Source organism: Dendrobates tinctorius, unplaced genomic scaffold (genome assembly GCF_039654945.1).
Source record: "Dendrobates tinctorius isolate UK_male_01 unplaced genomic scaffold, ASM3965494v1 ptg000229l, whole genome shotgun sequence".
Lineage (NCBI taxonomy): Eukaryota > Metazoa > Chordata > Amphibia > Anura > Dendrobatidae > Dendrobates > Dendrobates tinctorius.
In genome coordinates this window covers 6,733,238-6,758,658 of record NW_027361896.1, presented here as the reverse complement: position 1 = coordinate 6,758,658, position 25,421 = coordinate 6,733,238, and positions in this window count along the sequence as shown.

Here is a 25,421-nt window from a genome sequence, read left to right as displayed (position 1 = left end):
CTGGTTTTTGCTATTGGGCTCTTTTGAGTAATGAATGTTTTGAATTTTCTCCAAAAGTAAAGTAGTTGCAAACTCATGCTTTTAGAGACTTGTTTGGGCTCATGAGAGGAGTAGAAAAACATCAAAAATTTCAGTCCTGCATGATTCTACCAAGAAATGTGTGTTCATTGAAACCGCTGGTTTTTGATAGTTTGGGCCCTATTGAATAATGAATGTTTTGAATTTTCTCCAAAAGTAAAGTAGTTGCAAACTCATCCTTTTAGAAACTTGTTTGGGCTGTTGAGAGGAGTAAAAAACCATCAAAAATTTCAATCCTGCATGATTTTACCAATAAATGTGATTCTTCATTCAAAACCTGATTTTTGCTATTGGGCTCTATTGAATAGTGAATGTTTTGAATTTTCTCCAAAAGTAAAGTAGTTGCAAACTCATGCTTTTAGAGACTTGTTTGGGCTCATGAGAGGAGTAGAAAAACATCAAAAATTTCAGTCCTGCATGATTCAACCAAGAAATGTGTGTTCATTGAAACCGCTGGTTTTTGATAGTTTGGGCCCTATTGAATAATGAATGTTTTGAATTTTCTCCAAAAGTAAAGTAGTTGCAAACTCATCCTTTTAGAAACTTGTTTGGGCTGTTGAGAGGAGTAAAAAACCATCAAAAATTTCAATCCTGCATGATTCTACCAAGAAATGTGATTCTTCATTCAAAACGCTGGTTTTTGCTATTGGGCTCTTTTGAGTAATGAATGTTTTGAATTTTCTCCAAAAGTAAAGTAGTTGCAAACTCATGCTTTTAGAGACTTGTTTGGGCTCAAGAGAGGAGTAGAAAAAAATCAAAAATTTCAGTCCTGCATGATTCTACCAAGAAATGTGTGTTCATTCAAACCGCTGGTTTTTGATAGTTTGGGCCCTATTGAATAATGAATGTTTTGAATTTTCTCCAAAAGTAAAGTAGTTGCAAACTCATCCTTTTAGAAACTTGTTTGGGCTGTTGAGAGGAGTAAAAAACCATCAAAAATTTCAATCCTGCATGATTCTACCAAGAAATGTGATTCTTCATTCAAAACCTGATTTTTGCTATTGGGCTCTATTGAATAATGAATGTTTTGAATTTTCTCCAAAAGTAAAGTAGTTGCAAACTCATGCTTTTAGAGACTTGTTTGGGCTCATGAGAGGAGTAGAAAAACATCAAAAATTTCAGTCCTGCATGATTCTACCAAGAAATGTGTGTTCATTGAAACCGCTGGTTTTTGATAGTTTGGGCCCTATTGAATAATGAATGTTTTGAATTTTCTCCAAAAGTAAAGTAGTTGCAAACTCATCCTTTTAGAAACCTGTTTGAGCTGTTGAGAGGAGTAAAAAACCATCAAAAATTTCAATCCTGCATGATTCTACCAAGAAATGTGATTCTTCATTCAAAACGCTGGTTTTTGCTATTGGGCTCTATTGAATAATGAATGTTTTGAATTTTCTCCAAAAGTAAAGTAGTTGCAAACTCATGCTTTTAGAGACTTGTTTGGGCTCATGAGAGGAGTAGAAAAACATCAAAAATTTCAGTCCTGCATGATTCTACCAAGAAATGTGTGTTCATTGAAACCGCTGGTTTTTGATAGTTTGGGCCCTATTGAATAATGAATGTTTTGAATTTTCTCCAAAAGTAAAGTAGTTGCAAACTCATCCTTTTAGAAACTTGTTTGGGCTGTTGAGAGGAGTAAAAAACCATCAAAAATTTCAATCCTGCATGATTTTACCAAGAAATGTGATTCTTCATTCAAAACCTGATTTTTGCTATTGGGCTCTATTGAATAGTGAATGTTTTGAATTTTCTCCAAAGTAAAGTAGTTGCAAACTCATGCTTTTAGAGACTTGTTTGGGCTCATGAAAGGAGTAGAAAAACATCAAAAATTTCAGTCCTGCATGATTCTACCAAGAAATGTGTGTTCATTGAAACCGCTGGTTTTTGATAGTTTGGGCCCTATTGAATAATGAATGTTTTGAATTTTCTCCAAAAGTAAAGTAGTTGCAAACTCATCCGTTTAGAAACTTGTTTGGGCTGTTGAGAGGAGTAAAAAACCATCAAAAATTTCAATCCTGCATGATTCTACCAAGAAATGTGATTCTTCATTCAAAACCTGATTTTTGCTATTGGGCTCTATTGAATAATGAATGTTTTGAATTTTCTCCAAAAGTAAAGTAGTTGCAAACTCATGCTTTTAGAGACTTGTTTGGGCTCATGAGAGGAGTAAAAAAACATCAAAAATTTCAGTCCTGCATGATTCTACCAAGAAATGTGTGTTCATTGAAACCGCTGGTTTTTGATAGTGTGGGCCCTATTGAATAATGAATGTTTTGAATTTTCTCCAAAAGTAAAGTAGTTGCAAACTCATCCTTTTAGAAACTTGTTTGGGCTGTTGAGAGGAGTAAAAAACCATCAAAAATTTCAATCCTGCATGATTTTACCAATAAATGTGATTCTTCATTCAAAACCTGATTTTTGCTATTGGGCTCTATTGAATAGTGAATGTTTTGAATTTTCTCCAAAAGTAAAGTAGTTGCAAACTCATGCTTTTAGAGACTTGTTTGGGCTCATGAGAGGAGTAGAAAAACATCAAAAATTTCAGTCCTGCATGATTCAACCAAGAAATGTGTGTTCATTGAAACCGCTGTTTTTTGATAGTTTGGGCCCTATTGAATAATGAATGTTTTGAATTTTCTCCAAAAGTAAAGTAGTTGCAAACTCATCCTTTTAGAAACTTGTTTGGGCTGTTGAGAGGAGTAAAAAACCATCAAAAATTTCAATCCTGCATGATTCTACCAAGAAATGTGATTCTTCATTCAAAACGCTGGTTTTTGCTATTGGGCTCTTTTGAGTAATGAATGTTTTGAATTTTCTCCAAAAGTAAAGTAGTTGCAAACTCATGCTTTTAGAGACTTGTTTGGGCTCATGAGAGGAGTAGAAAAACATCAAAAATTTCAGTCCTGCATGATTCTACCAAGAAATGTGTGTTCATTCAAACCACTGGTTTTTGATAGTTTGGGCCCTATTGAATAATGAATGTTTTGAATTTTCTCCAAAAGTAAAGTAGTTGCAAACTCATCCTTTTAGAAACTTGTTTGGGCTGTTGAGAGGAGTAAAAAACCATCAAAAATTTCAATCCTGCATGATTCTACCAAGAAATGTGATTCTTCATTCAAAACCTGATTTTTGCTATAGGGCTCTATTGAATAATGAATGTTTTGAATTTTCTCCAAAAGTAAAGTAGTTGCAAACTCATGCTTTTAGAGACTTGTTTGGGCTCATGAGAGGAGTAGAAAAACATCAAAAATTTCAGTCCTGCATGATTCTACCAAGAAATGTGTGTTCATTGAAACCGCTGGTTTTTGATAGTTTGGGCCCTATTGAATAATGAATGTTTTGAATTTTCTCCAAAAGTAAAGTAGTTGCAAACTCATCCTTTTAGAAACTTGTTTGGGCTGTTGAGAGGAGTAAAAAACCATCAAAAATTTCAATCCTGCATGATTCTACCAAGAAATGTGATTCTTCATTCAAAACGCTGGTTTTTGCTATTGGGCTCTATTGAATAATGAATGTTTTGAATTTTCTCCAAAAGTAAAGTAGTTGCAAACTCATCCTTTTAGAGACTTGTTTGGGCTCATGAGAGGAGTAGAAAAACATCAAAAATTTCAGTCCTGCACGATTCTACCAAGAAATGTGTGTTCATTCAAACCGCTGGTTTTTGATATTTTGGGCCCTATTGAATAATGAATGTTTTGAATTTTCTCCAAAAGTAAAGTAGTTGCAAACTCATCCTTTTAGAAACTTGTTTGGGCTGTTGAGAGGAGTAAAAAAACCATCAAAAATTTCAATCCTGCATGATTCTACCAAGAAATGTGATTCTTCATTCAAAACCTGATTTTTGCTATTGGGCTCTATTGAATAATGAATGTTTTGAATTTTCTCCAAAAGTAAAGTAGTTGCAAACTCATGCTTTTAGAGACTTGTTTGGGCTCATGAGAGGAGTAGAAAAACATCAAAAATTTCAGTCCTGCATGATTCTACCAAGAAATGTGTGTTCATTGAAACCGCTGGTTTTTGATAGTTTGGGCCCTATTGAATAATGAATGTTTTGAATTTTCTCCAAAAGTAAAGTAGTTGCAAACTCATCCTTTTAGAAACTTGTTTGGGCTGTTGAGAGGAGTAAAAAACCATCAAAAATTTCAATCCTGCATGATTCTACCAAGAAATGTGATTCTTCATTCAAAACGCTGGTTTTTGCTATTGGGCTCTATTGAATAATGAATGTTTTGAATTTTCTCCAAAAGTAAAGTAGTTGCAAACTCATGCTTTTAGAGACTTGTTTGGGCTCATGAGAGGAGTAGAAAAACATCAAAAATTTCAGTCCTGCATGATTCTACCAAGAAATGTGTGTTCATTGAAACCGCTGGTTTTTGATAGTTTGGGCCCTATTGAATAATGAATGTTTTGAATTTTCTCCAAAAGTAAAGTAGTTGCAAACTCATCCTTTTAGAAACTTGTTTGGGCTGTTGAGAGGAGTAAAAAACCATCAAAAATTTCAATCCTGCATGATTTTACCAAGAAATGTGATTCTTCATTCAAAACCTGATTTTTGCTATTGGGCTCTATTGAATAATGAATGTTTTGAATTTTCTCCAAAAGTAAAGTAGTTGCAAACTCATGCTTTTAGAGACTTGTTTGGGCTCATGAAAGGAGTAGAAAAACATCAAAAATTTCAGTCCTGCATGATTCTACCAAGAAATGTGTGTTCATTCAAACCGCTGGTTTTTGATAGTTTGGGCCCTATTGAATAATGAATGTTTTGAATTTTCTCCAAAAGTAAAGTAGTTGCAAACTCATCCTTTTAGAAACTTGTTTGGGCTGTTGAGAGGAGTAAAAAACCATCAAAAATTTCAATCCTGCATGATTTTACCAAGAAATGTGATTCTTCATTCAAAACCTGATTTTTGCTATTGGGCTCTATTGAATAATGAATGTTTTGAATTTTCTCCAAAAGTAAAGTAGTTGCAAACTCATGCTTTTAGAGACTTGTTTGGGCTCATGAGAGGAGTAGAAAAACATCAAAAATTTCAGTCCTGCATGATTCTACCAAGAAATGTGTGTTCATTGAAACCGCTGGTTTTTGATAGTTTGGGCCCTATTGAATAATGAATGTTTTGAATTTTCTCCAAAAGTAAAGTAGTTGCAAACTCATCCTTTTAGAAACTTGTTTGGGCTGTTGAGAGGAGTAAAAAACCATCAAAAATTTCAATCCTGCATGATTCTACCAAGAAATGTGATTCTTCATTCAAAACGCTGGTTTTTGCTATTGGGCTCTTTTGAGTAATGAATGTTTTGAATTTTCTCCAAAAGTAAAGTAGTTGCAAACTCATGCTTTTAGAGACTTGTTTGGGCTCATGAGAGGAGTAGAAAAACATCAAAAATTTCAGTCCTGCATGATTCTACCAAGAAATGTGTGTTCATTCAAACCGCTGGTTTTTGATAGTTTGGGCCCTATTGAATAATGAATGTTTTGAATTTTCTCCAAAAGTAAAGTAGTTGCAAACTCATCCTTTTAGAAACTTGTTTGGGCTGTTGAGAGGAGTAAAAAACCATCAAAAATTTCAATCCTGCATGATTTTACCAAGAAATGTGATTCTTCATTCAAAACCTGATTTTTGCTATTGGGCTCTATTGAATAATGAATGTTTTGAATTTTCTCCAAAAGTAAAGTAGTTGCAAACTCATGCTTTTAGAGACTTGTTTGGGCTCATGAGAGGAGTAGAAAAACATCAAAAATTTCAGTCCTGCATGATTCTACCAAGAAATGTGTGTTCATTGAAACCGCTGGTTTTTGATAGTTTGGGCCCTATTGAATAATGAATGTTTTGAATTTTCTCCAAAAGTAAAGTAGTTGCAAACTCATCCTTTTAGAAACTTGTTTGGGCTGTTGAGAGGAGTAAAAAACCATCAAAAATTTCAATCCTGCATGATTCTACCAAGAAATGTGATTCTTCATTCAAAACCTGATTTTTGCTATTGGGCTCTATTGAATAATGAATGTTTTGAATTTTCTCCAAAAGTAAAGTAGTTGCAAACTCATGCTTTTAGAGACTTGTTTGGGCTCATGAGAGGAGTAGAAAAACATCAAAAATTTCAGTCCTGCATGATTCTACCAAGAAATGTGTGTTCATTGAAACCGCTGGTTTTTGATAGTTTGGGCCCTATTGAATAATGAATGTTTTGAATTTTCTCCAAAAGTAAAGTAGTTGCAAACTCATCCTTTTAGAAACTTGTTTGGGCTGTTGAGAGGAGTAAAAAACCATCAAAAATTTCAATCCTGCATGATTCTACCAAGAAATGTGATTCTTCATTCAAAACGCTGGTTTTTGCTATTGGGCTCTATTGAATAATGAATGTTTTGAATTTTCTCCAAAAGTAAAGTAGTTGCAAACTCATCCTTTTAGAGACTTGTTTGGGCTCATGAGAGGAGTAGAAAAACATCAAAAATTTCAGTCCTGCACGATTCTACCAAGAAATGTGTGTTCATTCAAACCGCTGGTTTTTGATATTTTGGGCCCTATTGAATAATGAATGTTTTGAATTTTCTCCAAAAGTAAAGTAGTTGCAAACTCATCCTTTTAGAAACTTGTTTGGGCTGTTGAGAGGAGTAAAAAAACCATCAAAAATTTCAATCCTGCATGATTCTACCAAGAAATGTGATTCTTCATTCAAAACCTGATTTTTGCTATTGGGCTCTATTGAATAATGAATGTTTTGAATTTTCTCCAAAAGTAAAGTAGTTGCAAACTCATGCTTTTAGAGACTTGTTTGGGCTCATGAGAGGAGTAGAAAAACATCAAAAATTTCAGTCCTGCATGATTCTACCAAGAAATGTGTGTTCATTGAAACCGCTGGTTTTTGATAGTTTGGGCCCTATTGAATAATGAATGTTTTGAATTTTCTCCAAAAGTAAAGTAGTTGCAAACTCATCCTTTTAGAAACTTGTTTGGGCTGTTGAGAGGAGTAAAAAACCATCAAAAATTTCAATCCTGCATGATTCTACCAAGAAATGTGATTCTTCATTCAAAACGCTGGTTTTTGCTATTGGGCTCTATTGAATAATGAATGTTTTGAATTTTCTCCAAAAGTAAAGTAGTTGCAAACTCATGCTTTTAGAGACTTGTTTGGGCTCATGAGAGGAGTAGAAAAACATCAAAAATTTCAGTCCTGCATGATTCTACCAAGAAATGTGTGTTCATTGAAACCGCTGGTTTTTGATAGTTTGGGCCCTATTGAATAATGAATGTTTTGAATTTTCTCCAAAAGTAAAGTAGTTGCAAACTCATCCTTTTAGAAACTTGTTTGGGCTGTTGAGAGGAGTAAAAAACCATCAAAAATTTCAATCCTGCATGATTTTACCAAGAAATGTGATTCTTCATTCAAAACCTGATTTTTGCTATTGGGCTCTATTGAATAATGAATGTTTTGAATTTTCTCCAAAAGTAAAGTAGTTGCAAACTCATGCTTTTAGAGATTTGTTTGGGCTCATGAGAGGAGTAGAAAAACATCAAAAATTTCAGTCCTGCATGATTCTACCAAGAAATGTGTGTTCATTGAAACCGCTGGTTTTTGATAGTTTGGGCCCTATTGAATAATGAATGTTTTGAATTTTCTCCAAAAGTAAAGTAGTTGCAAACTCATCCTTTTAGAAACTTGTTTGGGCTGTTGAGAGGAGTAAAAAACCATCAAAAATTTCAATCCTGCATGATTCTACCAAGAAATGTGATTCTTCATTCAAAACCTGATTTTTGCTATTGGGCTCTATTGAATAATGAATGTTTTGAATTTTCTCCAAAAGTAAAGTAGTTGCAAACTCATGCTTTTAGAGACTTGTTTGGGCTCATGAGAGGAGTAGAAAAACATCAAAAATTTCAGTCCTGCATGATTCTACCAAGAAATGTGTGTTCATTGAAACCGCTGGTTTTTGATAGTTTGGGCCCTATTGAATAATGAATGTTTTGAATTTTCTCCAAAAGTAAAGTAGTTGCAAACTCATCCTTTTAGAAACTTGTTTGGGCTGTTGAGAGGAGTAAAAAACCATCAAAAATTTCAATCCTGCATGATTCTACCAAGAAATGTGATTCTTCATTCAAAACGCTGGTTTTTGCTATTGGGCTCTTTTGAGTAATGAATGTTTTGAATTTTCTCCAAAAGTAAAGTAGTTGCAAACTCATGCTTTTAGAGACTTGTTTGGGCTCATGAGAGGAGTAGAAAAACATCAAAAATTTCAGTCCTGCATGATTCTACCAAGAAATGTGTGTTCATTCAAACCGCTGGTTTTTGATAGTTTGGGCCCTATTGAATAATGAATGTTTTGAATTTTCTCCAAAAGTAAAGTAGTTGCAAACTCATCCTTTTAGAAACTTGTTTGGGCTGTTGATAGGAGTAAAAAACCATCAAAAATTTCAATCCTGCATGATTTTACCAAGAAATGTGATTTTTCATTCAAAACCTGATTTTTGCTATTGGGCTCTATTGAATAATGAATGTTTTGAATTTTCTCCAAAAGTAAAGTAGTTGCAAACTCATGCTTTTAGAGACTTGTTTGGGCTCATGAGAGGAGTAGAAAAACATCAAAAATTTCAGTCCTGCATGATTCTACCAAGAAATGTGTGTTCATTGAAACCGCTGGTTTTTGATAGTTTGGGCCCTATTGAATAATGAATGTTTTGAATTTTCTCCAAAAGTAAAGTAGTTGCAAACTCATCCTTTTAGAAACTTGTTTGGGCTGTTGAGAGGAGTAAAAAACCATCAAAAATTTCAATCCTGCATGATTCTACCAAGAAATGTGATTCTTCATTCAAAACGCTGGTTTTTGCTATTGGGCTCTTATGAGTAATGAATGTTTTGAATTTTCTCCAAAAGTAAAGTAGTTGCAAACTCATGCTTTTAGAGACTTGTTTGGGCTCATGAGAGGAGTAGAAAAACATCAAAAATTTCAGTCCTGCATGATTCTACCAAGAAATGTGTGTTCATTGAAACCGCTGGTTTTTGATAGTTTGGGCCCTATTGAATAATGAATGTTTTGAATTTTCTCCAAAAGTAAAGTAGTTGCAAACTCATCCTTTTAGAAACTTGTTTGGGCTGTTGAGAGGAGTAAAAAACCATCAAAAATTTCAATCCTGCATGATTTTACCAAGAAATGTGATTCTTCATTCAAAACCTGATTTTTGCTATTGGGCTCTATTGAGTAATGAATGTTTTGAATTTTCTCCAAAAGTAAAGTAGTTGCAAACTCATGCTTTTAGAGACTTGTTTGGGCTCATGAGAGGAGTAGAAAAACATCAAAAATTTCAGTCCTGCATGATTCTACCAAGAAATGTGTGTTCATTGAAACCGCTGGTTTTTGATAGTTTGGGCCCTATTGAATAATGAATGTTTTGAATTTTCTCCAAAAGTAAAGTAGTTGCAAACACATCCTTTTAGAAACTTGTTTGGGCTGTTGAGAGGAGTAAAAAACCATCAAAAATTTCAATCCTGCCTGATTCTACCAAGAAATGTGATTCTTCATTCAAAACCTGATTTTTGCTATTGGGCTCTATTGAATAATGAATGTTTTGAATTTTCTCCAAAAGTAAAGTAGTTGCAAACTCATGCTTTTAGAGACTTGTTTGGGCTCATGAGAGGAGTAGAAAAACATCAAAAATTTCAGTCCTGCATGATTCTACCAAGAAATGTGTGTTCATTGAAACCGCTGGTTTTTGATAGTTTGGGCCCTATTGAATAATGAATGTTTTGAATTTTCTCCAAAAGTAAAGTAGTTGCAAACTCATTCTTTTAGAAACTTGTTTGGGCTGTTGAGAGGAGTAAAAAACCATCAAAAATTTCAATCCTGCATGATTCTACCAAGAAATGTGATTCTTCATTCAAAACGCTGGTTTTTGCTATTGGGCTCTTTTGAGTAATGAATGTTTTGAATTTTCTCCAAAAGTAAAGTAGTTGCAAACTCATGCTTTTAGAGACTTGTTTGGGCTCATGAGAGGAGTAGAAAAACATCAAAAATTTCAGTCCTGCATGATTCTACCAAGAAATGTGTGTTCATTGAAACCGCTGGTTTTTGATAGTTTGGGCCCTATTGAATAATGAATGTTTTGAATTTTCTCCAAAAGTAAAGTAGTTGCAAACTCATCCTTTTAGAAACTTGTTTGGGCTGTTGAGAGGAGTAAAAAACCATCAAAAATTTCAATCCAGCATGATTTTACCAAGAAATGTGATTCTTCATTCAAAACCTGATTTTTGCTATTGGGCTCTATTGAATAATGAATGTTTTGAATTTTCTCCAAAAGTAAAGTAGTTGCAAACTCATGCTTTTAGAGACTTGTTTGGGCTCATGAGAGGAGTAGAAAAACATCAAAAATTTCAGTCCTGCATGATTCTACCAAGAAATGTGTGTTCATTGAAACCGCTGGTTTTTGATAGTTTGGGCCCTATTGAATAATGAATGTTTTGAATTTTCTCCAAAAGTAAAGTAGTTGCAAACTCATCCTTTTAGAAACTTGTTTGGGCTGTTGAGAGGAGTAAAAAACCATCAAAAATTTCAATCCTGCATGATTCTACCAAGAAATGTGATTCTTCATTCAAAACCTGATTTTTGCTATTGGGCTCTATTGAATAATGAATGTTTTGAATTTTCTCCAAAAGTAAAGTAGTTGCAAACTCATGCTTTTAGAGACTTGTTTGGGCTCATGAGAGGAGTAGAAAAACATCAAAAATTTCAGTCCTGCATGATTCTACCAAGAAATGTGTGTTCATTGAAACCGCTGGTTTTTGATAGTTTGGGCCCTATTGAATAATGAATGTTTTGAATTTTCTCCAAAAGTAAAGTAGTTGCAAACTCATCCTTTTAGAAACTTGTTTGGGCTGTTGAGAGGAGTAAAAAACCATCAAAAATTTCAATCCTGCATGATTCTACCAAGAAATGTGATTATTCATTCAAAACGCTGGTTTTTGCTATTGGGCTCTTTTGAGTAATGAATGTTTTGAATTTTCTCCAAAAGTAAAGTAGTTGCAAACTCATGCTTTTAGAGACTTGTTTGGGCTCATGAGAGGAGTAGAAAAACATCAAAAATTTCAGTCCTGCATGATTCTACCAAGAAATGTGTTCATTGAAACCGCTGGTTTTTGATAGTTTGGGCCCTATTGAATAATGAATGTTTTGAATTTTCTCCAAAAGTAAAGTAGTTGCAAACTCATCCTTTTAGAAACTTGTTTGGGCTGTTGAGAGGAGTAAAAAACCATCAAAAATTTCAATCCTGCATGATTCTACCAAGAAATGTGATTCTTCATTCAAAACGCTGGTTTTTGCTATTGGGCTCTATTGAATAATGAATGTTTTGAATTTTCTCCAAAAGTAAAGTAGTTGCAAACTCATCCTTTTAGAGACTTGTTTGGGCTCATGAGAGGAGTAGAAAAACATCAAAAATTTCAGTCCTGCACGATTCTACCAAGAAATGTGTGTTCATTCAAACCGCTGGTTTTTGATATTTTGGGCCCTATTGAATAATGAATGTTTTGAATTTTCTCCAAAAGTAAAGTAGTTGCAAACTCATCCTTTTAGAAACTTGTTTGGGCTGTTGAGAGGAGTAAAAAACCATCAAAAATTTCAATCCTGCATGATTCTACCAAGAAATGTGATTCTTCATTCAAAACCTGATTTTTGCTATTGGGCTCTATTGAATAATGAATGTTTTGAATTTTCTCCAAAAGTAAAGTAGTTGCAAACTCATGCTTTTAGAGACTTGTTTGGGCTCATGAGAGGAGTAGAAAAACATCAAAAATTTCAGTCCTGCATGATTCTACCAAGAAATGTGTGTTCATTGAAACCGCTGGTTTTTGATAGTTTGGGCCCTATTGAATAATGAATGTTTTGAATTTTCTCCAAAAGTAAAGTAGTTGCAAACTCATCCTTTTAGAAACTTGTTTGGGCTGTTGAGAGGAGTAAAAAACCATCAAAAATTTCAATCCTGCATGATTCTACCAAGAAATGTGATTCTTCATTCAAAACGCTGGTTTTTGCTATTGGGCTCTATTGAATAATGAATGTTTTGAATTTTCTCCAAAAGTAAAGTAGTTGCAAACTCATCCTTTTAGAGACTTGTTTGGGCTCATGAGAGGAGTAGAAAAACATCAAAAATTTCAGTCCTGCACGATTCTACCAAGAAATGTGTGTTCATTCAAACCGCTGGTTTTTGATATTTTGGGCCCTATTGAATAATGAATGTTTTGAATTTTCTCCAAAAGTAAAGTAGTTGCAAACTCATCCTTTTAGAAACTTGTTTGGGCTGTTGAGAGGAGTAAAAAAACCATCAAAAATTTCAATCCTGCATGATTCTACCAAGAAATGTGATTCTTCATTCAAAACCTGATTTTTGCTATTGGGCTCTATTGAATAATGAATGTTTTGAATTTTCTCCAAAAGTAAAGTAGTTGCAAACTCATGCTTTTAGAGACTTGTTTGGGCTCATGAGAGGAGTAGAAAAACATCAAAAATTTCAGTCCTGCATGATTCTACCAAGAAATGTGTGTTCATTGAAACCGCTGGTTTTTGATAGTTTGGGCCCTATTGAATAATGAATGTTTTGAATTTTCTCCAAAAGTAAAGTAGTTGCAAACTCATCCTTTTAGAAACTTGTTTGGGCTGTTGAGAGGAGTAAAAAACCATCAAAAATTTCAATCCTGCATGATTCTACCAAGAAATGTGATTCTTCATTCAAAACGCTGGTTTTTGCTATTGGGCTCTATTGAATAATGAATGTTTTGAATTTTCTCCAAAAGTAAAGTAGTTGCAAACTCATGCTTTTAGAGACTTGTTTGGGCTCATGAGAGGAGTAGAAAAACATCAAAAATTTCAGTCCTGCATGATTCTACCAAGAAATGTGTGTTCATTGAAACCGCTGGTTTTTGATAGTTTGGGCCCTATTGAATAATGAATGTTTTGAATTTTCTCCAAAAGTAAAGTAGTTGCAAACTCATCCTTTTAGAAACTTGTTTGGGCTGTTGAGAGGAGTAAAAAACCATCAAAAATTTCAATCCTGCATGATTTTACCAAGAAATGTGATTCTTCATTCAAAACCTGATTTTTGCTATTGGGCTCTATTGAATAATGAATGTTTTGAATTTTCTCCAAAAGTAAAGTAGTTGCAAACTCATGCTTTTAGAGACTTGTTTGGGCTCATGAAAGGAGTAGAAAAACATCAAAAATTTCAGTCCTGCATGATTCTACCAAGAAATGTGTGTTCATTCAAACCGCTGGTTTTTGATAGTTTGGGCCCTATTGAATAATGAATGTTTTGAATTTTCTCCAAAAGTAAAGTAGTTGCAAACTCATCCTTTTAGAAACTTGTTTGGGCTGTTGAGAGGAGTAAAAAACCATCAAAAATTTCAATCCTGCATGATTTTACCAAGAAATGTGATTCTTCATTCAAAACCTGATTTTTGCTATTGGGCTCTATTGAATAATGAATGTTTTGAATTTTCTCCAAAAGTAAAGTAGTTGCAAACTCATGCTTTTAGAGACTTGTTTGGGCTCATGAGAGGAGTAGAAAAACATCAAAAATTTCAGTCCTGCATGATTCTACCAAGAAATGTGTGTTCATTGAAACCGCTGGTTTTTGATAGTTTGGGCCCTATTGAATAATGAATGTTTTGAATTTTCTCCAAAAGTAAAGTAGTTGCAAACTCATCCTTTTAGAAACTTGTTTGGGCTGTTGAGAGGAGTAAAAAACCATCAAAAATTTCAATCCTGCATGATTCTACCAAGAAATGTGATTCTTCATTCAAAACGCTGGTTTTTGCTATTGGGCTCTTTTGAGTAATGAATGTTTTGAATTTTCTCCAAAAGTAAAGTAGTTGCAAACTCATGCTTTTAGAGACTTGTTTGGGCACATGAGAGGAGTAGAAAAACATCAAAAATTTCAGTCCTGCATGATTCTACCAAGAAATGTGTGTTCATTCAAACCACTGGTTTTTGATAGTTTGGGCCCTATTGAATAATGAATGTTTTGAATTTTCTCCAAAAGTAAAGTAGTTGCAAACTCATCCTTTTAGAAACTTGCTTGGGCTGTTGAGAGGAGTAAAAAACCATCAAAAATTTCAATCCTGCATGATTCTACCAAGAAATGTGATTCTTCATTCAAAACCTGATTTTTGCTATAGGGCTCTATTGAATAATGAATGTTTTGAATTTTCTCCAAAAGTAAAGTAGTTGCAAACTCATGCTTTTAGAGACTTGTTTGGGCTCATGAGAGGAGTAGAAAAACATCAAAAATTTCAGTCCTGCATGATTCTACCAAGAAATGTGTGTTCATTGAAACCGCTGGTTTTTGATAGTTTGGGCCCTATTGAATAATGAATGTTTTGAATTTTCTCCAAAAGTAAAGTAGTTGCAAACTCATCCTTTTAGAAACTTGTTTGGGCTGTTGAGAGGAGTAAAAAACCATCAAAAATTTCAATCCTGCATGATTCTACCAAGAAATGTGATTCTTCATTCAAAACGCTGGTTTTTGCTATTGGGCTCTTTTGAGTAATGAATGTTTTGAATTTTCTCCAAAAGTAAAGTAGTTGCAAACTCATGCTTTTAGAGACTTGTTTGGGCTCATGAGAGGAGTAGAAAAACATCAAAAATTTCAGTCCTGCATGATTCTACCAAGAAATGTGTTCATTGAAACCGCTGGTTTTTGATAGTTTGGGCCCTATTGAATAATGAATGTTTTGAATTTTCTCCAAAAGTAAAGTAGTTGCAAACTCATCCTTTTAGAAACTTGTTTGGGCTGTTGAGAGGAGTAAAAAACCATCAAAAATTTCAATCCTGCATGATTCTACCAAGAAATGTGATTCTTCATTCAAAACGCTGGTTTTTGCTATTGGGCTCTATTGAATAATGAATGTTTTGAATTTTCTCCAAAAGTAAAGTAGTTGCAAACTCATCCTTTTAGAGACTTGTTTGGGCTCATGAGAGGAGTAGAAAAACATCAAAAATTTCAGTCCTGCACGATTCTACCAAGAAATGTGTGTTCATTCAAACCGCTGGTTTTTGATATTTTGGGCCCTATTGAATAATGAATGTTTTGAATTTTCTCCAAAAGTAAAGTAGTTGCAAACTCATCCTTTTAGAAACTTGTTTGGGCTGTTGAGAGGAGTAAAAAACCATCAAAAATTTCAATCCTGCATGATTCTACCAAGAAATGTGATTCTTCATTCAAAACCTGATTTTTGCTATTGGGCTCTATTGAATAATGAATGTTTTGAATTTTCTCCAAAAGTAAAGTAGTTGCAAACTCATGCTTTTAGAGACTTGTTTGGGCTCATGAGAGGAGTAGAAAAACATCAAAAATTTCAGTCCTGCATGATTCTACCAAGAAATGTGTGTTCATTGAAACCGCTGGTTTTTGATAGTTTGGGCCCTATTGAATAATGAATGTTTTGAATTTTCTCCAAAAGTAAAGTAGTTGCAAACTCATCCTTTTAGAAACTTGTTTGGGCTGTTGAGAGGAGTAAAAAACCATCAAAAATTTCAATCCTGCATGATTCTACCAAGAAATGTGATTCTTCATTCAAAACGCTGGTTTTTGCTATTGGGCTCTATTGAATAATGAATGTTTTGAATTTTCTCCAAAAGTAAAGTAGTTGCAAACTCATCCTTTTAGAGACTTGTTTGGGCTCATGAGAGGAGTAGAAAAACATCAAAAATTTCAGTCCTGCACGATTCTACCAAGAAATGTGTGTTCATTCAAACCGCTGGTTTTTGATATTTTGGGCCCTATTGAATAATGAATGTTTTGAATTTTCTCCAAAAGTAAAGTAGTTGCAAACTCATCCTTTTAGAAACTTGTTTGGGCTGTTGAGAGGAGTAAAAAAACCATCAAAAATTTCAATCCTGCATGATTCTACCAAGAAATGTGATTCTTCATTCAAAACCTGATTTTTGCTATTGGGCTCTATTGAATAATGAATGTTTTGAATTTTCTCCAAAAGTAAAGTAGTTGCAAACTCATGCTTTTAGAGACTTGTTTGGGCTCATGAGAGGAGTAGAAAAACATCAAAAATTTCAGTCCTGCATGATTCTACCAAGAAATGTGTGTTCATTGAAACCGCTGGTTTTTGATAGTTTGGGCCCTATTGAATAATGAATGTTTTGAATTTTCTCCAAAAGTAAAGTAGTTGCAAACTCATCCTTTTAGAAACTTGTTTGGGCTGTTGAGAGGAGTAAAAAACCATCAAAAATTTCAATCCTGCATGATTCTACCAAGAAATGTGATTCTTCATTCAAAACGCTGGTTTTTGCTATTGGGCTCTATTGAATAATGAATGTTTTGAATTTTCTCCAAAAGTAAAGTAGTTGCAAACTCATGCTTTTAGAGACTTGTTTGGGCTCATGAGAGGAGTAGAAAAACATCAAAAATTTCAGTCCTGCATGATTCTACCAAGAAATGTGTGTTCATTGAAACCGCTGGTTTTTGATAGTTTGGGCCCTATTGAATAATGAATGTTTTGAATTTTCTCCAAAAGTAAAGTAGTTACAAACTCATCCTTTTAGAAACTTGTTTGGGCTGTTGAGAGGAGTAAAAAACCATCAAAAATTTCAATCCTGCATGATTTTACCAAGAAATGTGATTCTTCATTCAAAACCTGATTTTTGCTATTGGGCTCTATTGAATAATGAATGTTTTGAATTTTCTCCAAAAGTAAAGTAGTTGCAAACTCATGCTTTTAGAGACTTGTTTGGGCTCATGAAAGGAGTAGAAAAACATCAAAAATTTCAGTCCTGCATGATTCTACCAAGAAATGTGTGTTCATTGAAACCGCTGGTTTTTGATAGTTTGGGCCCTATTGAATAATGAATGTTTTGAATTTTCTCCAAAAGTAAAGTAGTTGCAAACTCATCCTTTTAGAAACTTGTTTGGGCTGTTGAGAGGAGTAAAAAACCATCAAAAATTTCAATCCTGCATGATTTTACCAAGAAATGTGATTCTTCATTCAAAACCTGATTTTTGCTATTGGGCTCTATTGAATAATGAATGTTTTGAATTTTCTCCAAAAGTAAAGTAGTTGCAAACTCATGCTTTTAGAGACTTGTTTGGGCTCATGAGAGGAGTAGAAAAACATCAAAAATTTCAGTCCTGCATGATTCTACCAAGAAATGTGTGTTCATTGAAACCGCTGGTTTTTGATAGTTTGGGCCCTATTGAATAATGAATGTTTTGAATTTTCTCCAAAAGTAAAGTAGTTGCAAACTCATCCTTTTAGAAACTTGTTTGGGCTGTTGAGAGGAGTAAAAAACCATCAAAAATTTCAATCCTGCATGATTCTACCAAGAAATGTGATTCTTCATTCAAAACGCTGGTTTTTGCTATTGGGCTCTTTTGAGTAATGAATGTTTTGAATTTTCTCCAAAAGTAAAGTAGTTGCAAACTCATGCTTTTAGAGACTTGTTTGGGCTCATGAGAGGAGTAGAAAAACATCAAAAATTTCAGTCCTGCATGATTCTACCAAGAAATGTGTGTTCATTCAAACCACTGGTTTTTGATAGTTTGGGCCCTATTGAATAATGAATGTTTTGAATTTTCTCCAAAAGTAAAGTAGTTGCAAACTCATCCTTTTAGAAACTTGTTTGGGCTGTTGAGAGGAGTAAAAAACCATCAAAAATTTCAATCCTGCATGATTCTACCAAGAAATGTGATTCTTCATTCAAAACCTGATTTTTGCTATAGGGCTCTATTGAATAATGAATGTTTTGAATTTTCTCCAAAAGTAAAGTAGTTGCAAACTCATGCTTTTAGAGACTTGTTTGGGCTCATGAGAGGAGTAGAAAAACATCAAAAATTTCAGTCCTGCATGATTCTACCAAGAAATGTGTGTTCATTGAAACCGCTGGTTTTTGATAGTTTGGGCCCTATTGAATAATGAATGTTTTGAATTTTCTCCAAAAGTAAAGTAGTTGCAAACTCATCCTTTTAGAAACTTGTTTGGGCTGTTGAGAGGAGTAAAAAACCATCAAAAATTTCAATCCTGCATGATTCTACCAAGAAATGTGATTCTTCATTCAAAACGCTGGTTTTTGCTATTGGGCTCTATTGAATAATGAATGTTTTGAATTTTCTCCAAAAGTAAAGTAGTTGCAAACTCATCCTTTTAGAGACTTGTTTGGGCTCATGAGAGGAGTAGAAAAACATCAAAAATTTCAGTCCTGCACGATTCTACCAAGAAATGTGTGTTCATTCAAACCGCTGGTTTTTGATATTTTGGGCCCTATTGAATAATGAATGTTTTGAATTTTCTCCAAAAGTAAAGTAGTTGCAAACTCATCCTTTTAGAAACTTGTTTGGGCTGTTGAGAGGAGTAAAAAAACCATCAAAAATTTCAATCCTGCATGATTCTACCAAGAAATGTGATTCTTCATTCAAAACCTGATTTTTGCTATTGGGCTCTATTGAATAATGAATGTTTTGAATTTTCTCCAAAAGTAAAGTAGTTGCAAACTCATGCTTTTAGAGACTTGTTTGGGCTCATGAGAGGAGTAGAAAAACATCAAAAATTTCAGTCCTGCATGATTCTACCAAGAAATGTGTGTTCATTGAAACCGCTGGTTTTTGATAGTTTGGGCCCTATTGAATAATGAATGTTTTGAATTTTCTCCAAAAGTAAAGTAGTTGCAAACTCATCCTTTTAGAAACTTGTTTGGGCTGTTGAGAGGAGTAAAAAACCATCAAAAATTTCAATCCTGCATGATTCTACCAAGAAATGTGATTCTTCATTCAAAACGCTGGTTTTTGCTATTGGGCTCTATTGAATAATGAATGTTTTGAATTTTCTCCAAAAGTAAAGTAGTTGCAAACTCATGCTTTTAGAGACTTGTTTGGGCTCATGAGAGGAGTAGAAAAACATCAAAAATTTCAGTCCTGCATGATTCTACCAAGAAATGTGTGTTCATTGAAACCGCTGGTTTTTGATAGTTTGGGCCCTATTGAATAATGAATGTTTTGAATTTTCTCCAAAAGTAAAGTAGTTGCAAACTCATCCTTTTAGAAACTTGTTTGGGCTGTTGAGAGGAGTAAAAAACCATCAAAAATTTCAATCCTGCATGATTTTACCAAGAAATGTGATTCTTCATTCAAAACCTGATTTTTGCTATTGGGCTCTATTGAATAATGAATGTTTTGAATTTTCTCCAAAAGTAAAGTAGTTGCAAACTCATGCTTTTAGAGATTTGTTTGGGCTCATGAGAGGAGTAGAAAAACATCAAAAATTTCAGTCCTGCATGATTCTACCAAGAAATGTGTGTTCATTGAAACCGCTGGTTTTTGATAGTTTGGGCCCTATTGAATAATGAATGTTTTGAATTTTCTCCAAAAGTAAAGTAGTTGCAAACTCATCCTTTTAGAAACTTGTTTGGGCTGTTGAGAGGAGTAAAAAACCATCAAAAATTTCAATCCTGCATGATTCTACCAAGAAATGTGATTCTTCATTCAAAACCTGATTTTTGCTATTGGGCTCTATTGAATAATGAATGTTTTGAATTTTCTCCAAAAGTAAAGTAGTTGCAAACTCATGCTTTTAGAGACTTGTTTGGGCTCATGAGAGGAGTAGAAAAACATCAAAAATTTCAGTCCTGCATGATTCTACCAAGAAATGTGTGTTCATTGAAACCGCTGGTTTTTGATAGTTTGGGCCCTATTGAATAATGAATGTTTTGAATTTTCTCCAAAAGTAAAGTAGTTGCAAACTCATCCTTTTAGAAACTTGTTTGGGCTGTTGAGAGGAGTAAAAAACCATCAAAAATTTCAATCCTGCATGATTCTACCAAGAAATGTGATTCTTCATTCAAAACGCTGGTTTTTGCTATTGGGCTCTTTTGAGTAATGAATGTTTTGAATTTTCTCCAAAAGTAAAGTAGTTGCAAACTCATGCTTTTAGAGACTTGTTTGGGCTCATGAGAGGAGTAGAAAAACATCAAAAATTTCAGTCCTGCATGATTCTACCAAGAAATGTGTGTTCATTCAAACCGCTGTTTTTTGATAGTTTGGGCCCTATTGAATAATGAATGTTTTGAATTTTCTCCAAAAGTAAAGTAGTTGCAAACTCATCCTTTTAGAAACTTGTTTGGGCTGTTGAGAGGAGTAAAAAACCATCAAAAATTTCAATCCTGCATGATTTTACCAAGAAATGTGATTTTTCATTCAAAACCTGATTTTTGCTATTGGGCTCTATTGAATAATGAATGTTTTGAATTTTCTCCAAAAGTAAAGTAGTTGCAAACTCATGCTTTTAGAGACTTGTTTGGGCTCATGAGAGGAGTAGAAAAACATCAAAAATTTCAGTCCTGCATGATTCTACCAAGAAATGTGTGTTCATTGAAACCGCTGGTTTTTGATAGTTTGGGCCCTATTGAATAATGAATGTTTTGAATTTTCTCCAAAAGTAAAGTAGTTGCAAACTCATCCTTTTAGAAACTTGTTTGGGCTGTTGAGAGGAGTAAAAAACCATCAAAAATTTCAATCCTGCATGATTCTACCAAGAAATGTGATTCTTCATTCAAAACGCTGGTTTTTGCTATTGGGCTCTTTTGAGTAATGAATGTTTTGAATTTTCTCCAAAAGTAAAGTAGTTGCAAACTCATGCTTTTAGAGACTTGTTTGGGCTCATGAGAGGAGTAGAAAAACATCAAAAATTTCAGTCCTGCATGATTCTACCAAGAAATGTGTGTTCATTCAAACCGCTGGTTTTTGATAGTTTGGGCCCTATTGAATAATGAATGTTTTGAATTTTCTCCAAAAGTAAAGTAGTTGCAAACTCATCCTTTTAGAAACTTGTTTGGGCTGTTGAGAGGAGTAAAAAACCATCAAAAATTTCAATCCTGCATGATTTTACCAAGAAATGTGATTCTTCATTCAAAACCTGATTTTTGCTATTGGGCTCTATTGAATAATGAATGTTTTGAATTTTCTCCAAAAGTAAAGTAGTTGCAAACTCATGCTTTTAGAGACTTGTTTGGGCTCATGAGAGGAGTAGAAAAACATCAAAAATTTCAGTCCTGCATGATTCTACCAAGAAATGTGTGTTCATTGAAACCGCTGGTTTTTGATAGTTTGGGCCCTATTGAATAATGAATGTTTTGAATTTTCTCCAAAAGTAAAGTAGTTGCAAACTCATCCTTTTAGAAACTTGTTTGGGCTGTTGAGAGGAGTAAAAAACCATCAAAAATTTCAATCCTGCATGATTCTACCAAGAAATGTGATTCTTCATTCAAAACCTGATTTTTGCTATTGGGCTCTATTGAATAATGAATGTTTTGAATTTTCTCCAAAAGTAAAGTAGTTGCAAACTCATGCTTTTAGAGACTTGTTTGGGCTCATGAGAGGAGTAGAAAAACATCAAAAATTTCAGTCCTGCATGATTCTACCAAGAAATGTGTGTTCATTGAAACCGCTGGTTTTTGATAGTTTGGGCCCTATTGAATAATGAATGTTTTGAATTTTCTCCAAAAGTAAAGTAGTTGCAAACTCATCCTTTTAGAAACTTGTTTGGGCTGTTGAGAGGAGTAAAAAACCATCAAAAATTTCAATCCTGCATGATTCTACCAAGAAATGTGATTCTTCATTCAAAACGCTGGTTTTTGCTATTGGGCTCTATTGAATAATGAATGTTTTGAATTTTCTCCAAAAGTAAAGTAGTTGCAAACTCATCCTTTTAGAGACTTGTTTGGGCTCATGAGAGGAGTAGAAAAACATCAAAAATTTCAGTCCTGCACGATTCTACCAAGAAATGTGTGTTCATTCAAACCGCTGGTTTTTGATATTTTGGGCCCTATTGAATAATGAATGTTTTGAATTTTCTCCAAAAGTAAAGTAGTTGCAAACTCATCCTTTTAGAAACTTGTTTGGGCTGTTGAGAGGAGTAAAAAAACCATCAAAAATTTCAATCCTGCATGATTCTACCAAGAAATGTGATTCTTCATTCAAAACCTGATTTTTGCTATTGGGCTCTATTGAATAATGAATGTTTTGAATTTTCTCCAAAAGTAAAGTAGTTGCAAACTCATGCTTTTAGAGACTTGTTTGGGCTCATGAGAGGAGTAGAAAAACATCAAAAATTTCAGTCCTGCATGATTCTACCAAGAAATGTGTGTTCATTGAAACCGCTGGTTTTTGATAGTTTGGGCCCTATTGAATAATGAATGTTTTGAATTTTCTCCAAAAGTAAAGTAGTTGCAAACTCATCCTTTTAGAAACTTGTTTGGGCTGTTGAGAGGAGTAAAAAACCATCAAAAATTTCAATCCTGCATGATTCTACCAAGAAATGTGATTCTTCATTCAAAACGCTGGTTTTTGCTATTGGGCTCTATTGAATAATGAATGTTTTGAATTTTCTCCAAAAGTAAAGTAGTTGCAAACTCATGCTTTTAGAGACTTGTTTGGGCTCATGAGAGGAGTAGAAAAACATCAAAAATTTCAGTCCTGCATGATTCTACCAAGAAATGTGTGTTCATTGAAACCGCTGGTTTTTGATAGTTTGGGCCCTATTGAATAATGAATGTTTTGAATTTTCTCCAAAAGTAAAGTAGTTGCAAACTCATCCTTTTAGAAACTTGTTTGGGCTGTTGAGAGGAGTAAAAAACCATCAAAAATTTCAATCCTGCATGATTTTACCAAGAAATGTGATTCTTCATTCAAAACCTGATTTTTGCTATTGGGCTCTATTGAATAATGAATGTTTTGAATTTTCTCCAAAAGTAAAGTAGTTGCAAACTCATGCTTTTAGAGATTTGTTTGGGCTCATGAGAGGAGTAGAAAAACATCAAAAATTTCAGTCCTGCATGATTCTACCAAGAAATGTGTGTTCATTGAAACCGCTGGTTTTTGATAGTTTGGGCCCTATTGAATAATGAATGTTTTGAATTTTCTCCAAAAGTAAAGTAGTTGCAAACTCATCCTTTTAGAAACTTGTTTGGGCTGTTGAGAGGAGTAAAAAACCATCAAAAATTTCAATCCTGCATGATTCTACCAAGAAATGTGAAAATTCAAAACCTGATTTTTGCTATTGGGCTCTATTGAATAATGAATGTTTTGAATTTTCTCCAAAAGTAAAGTAGTTGCAAACTCATGCTTTTAGAGACTTGTTTGGGCTCATGAGAGGAGTAGAAAAACATCAAAAATTTCAGTCCTGCATGATTCTACCAAGAAATGTGTGTTCATTGAAACCGCTGGTTTTTGATAGTTTGGGCCCTATTGAATAATGAATGTTTTGAATTTTCTCCAAAAGTAAAGTAGTTGCAAACTCATCCTTTTAGAAACTTGTTTGGGCTGTTGAGAGGAGTAAAAAACCATCAAAAATTTCAATCCTGCATGATTCTACCAAGAAATGTGATTCTTCATTCAAAACGCTGGTTTTTGCTATTGGGCTCTTTTGAGTAATGAATGTTTTGAATTTTCTCCAAAAGTAAAGTAGTTGCAAACTCATGCTTTTAGAGACTTGTTTGGGCTCATGAGAGGAGTAGAAAAACATCAAAAATTTCAGTCCTGCATGATTCTACCAAGAAATGTGTGTTCATTCAAACCGCTGGTTTTTGATAGTTTGGGCCCTATTGAATAATGAATGTTTTGAATTTTCTCCAAAAGTAAAGTAGTTGCAAACTCATCCTTTTAGAAACTTGTTTGGGCTGTTGATAGGAGTAAAAAACCATCAAAAATTTCAATCCTGCATGATTTTACCAAGAAATGTGATTTTTCATTCAAAACCTGATTTTTGCTATTGGGCTCTATTGAATAATGAATGTTTTGAATTTTCTCCAAAAGTAAAGTAGTTGCAAACTCATGCTTTTAGAGACTTGTTTGGGCTCATGAGAGGAGTAGAAAAACATCAAAAATTTCAGTCCTGCATGATTCTACCAAGAAATGTGTGTTCATTGAAACCGCTGGTTTTTGATAGTTTGGGCCCTATTGAATAATGAATGTTTTGAATTTTCTCCAAAAGTAAAGTAGTTGCAAACTCATCCTTTTAGAAACTTGTTTGGGCTGTTGAGAGGAGTAAAAAACCATCAAAAATTTCAATCCTGCATGATTCTACCAAGAAATGTGATTCTTCATTCAAAACGCTGGTTTTTGCTATTGGGCTCTTATGAGTAATGAATGTTTTGAATTTTCTCCAAAAGTAAAGTAGTTGCAAACTCATGCTTTTAGAGACTTGTTTGGGCTCATGAGAGGAGTAGAAAAACATCAAAAATTTCAGTCCTGCATGATTCTACCAAGAAATGTGTGTTCATTCAAACCGCTGGTTTTTGATAGTTTGGGCCCTATTGAATAATGAATGTTTTGAATTTTCTCCAAAAGTAAAGTAGTTGCAAACTCATCCTTTTAGAAACTTGTTTGGGCTGTTGAGAGGAGTAAAAAACCATCAAAAATTTCAATCCTGCATGATTTTACCAAGAAATGTGATTCTTCATTCAAAACCTGATTTTTGCTATTGGGCTCTATTGAGTAATGAATGTTTTGAATTTTCTCCAAAAGTAAAGTAGTTGCAAACTCATGCTTTTAGAGACTTGTTTGGGCTCATGAGAGGAGTAGAAAAACATCAAAAATTTCAGTCCTGCATGATTCTACCAAGAAATGTGTGTTCATTGAAACCGCTGGTTTTTGATAGTTTGGGCCCTATTGAATAATGAATGTTTTGAATTTTCTCCAAAAGTAAAGTAGTTGCAAACACATCCTTTTAGAAACTTGTTTGGGCTGTTGAGAGGAGTAAAAAACCATCAAAAATTTCAATCCTGCCTGATTCTACCAAGAAATGTGATTCTTCATTCAAAACCTGATTTTTGCTATTGGGCTCTATTGAATAATGAATGTTTTGAATTTTCTCCAAAAGTAAAGTAGTTGCAAACTCATGCTTTTAGAGACTTGTTTGGGCTCATGAGAGGAGTAGAAAAACATCAAAAATTTCAGTCCTGCATGATTCTACCAAGAAATGTGTGTTCATTGAAACCGCTGGTTTTTGATAGTTTGGGCCCTATTGAATAATGAATGTTTTGAATTTTCTCCAAAAGTAAAGTAGTTGCAAACTCATCCTTTTAGAAACTTGTTTGGGCTGTTGAGAGGAGTAAAAAACCATCAAAAATTTCAATCCTGCATGATTTTACCAAGAAATGTGATTTTTCATTCAAAACCTGATTTTTGCTATTGGGCTCTATTGAATAATGAATGTTTTGAATTTTCTCCAAAAGTAAAGTAGTTGCAAACTCATGCTTTTAGATACTTGTTTGGGCTCATGAGAGGAGTAGAAAAACATCAAAAATTTCAGTCTTGCATGATTCTACCAAGAAATGTGTGTTCATTGAAACCGCTGGTTTTTGATAG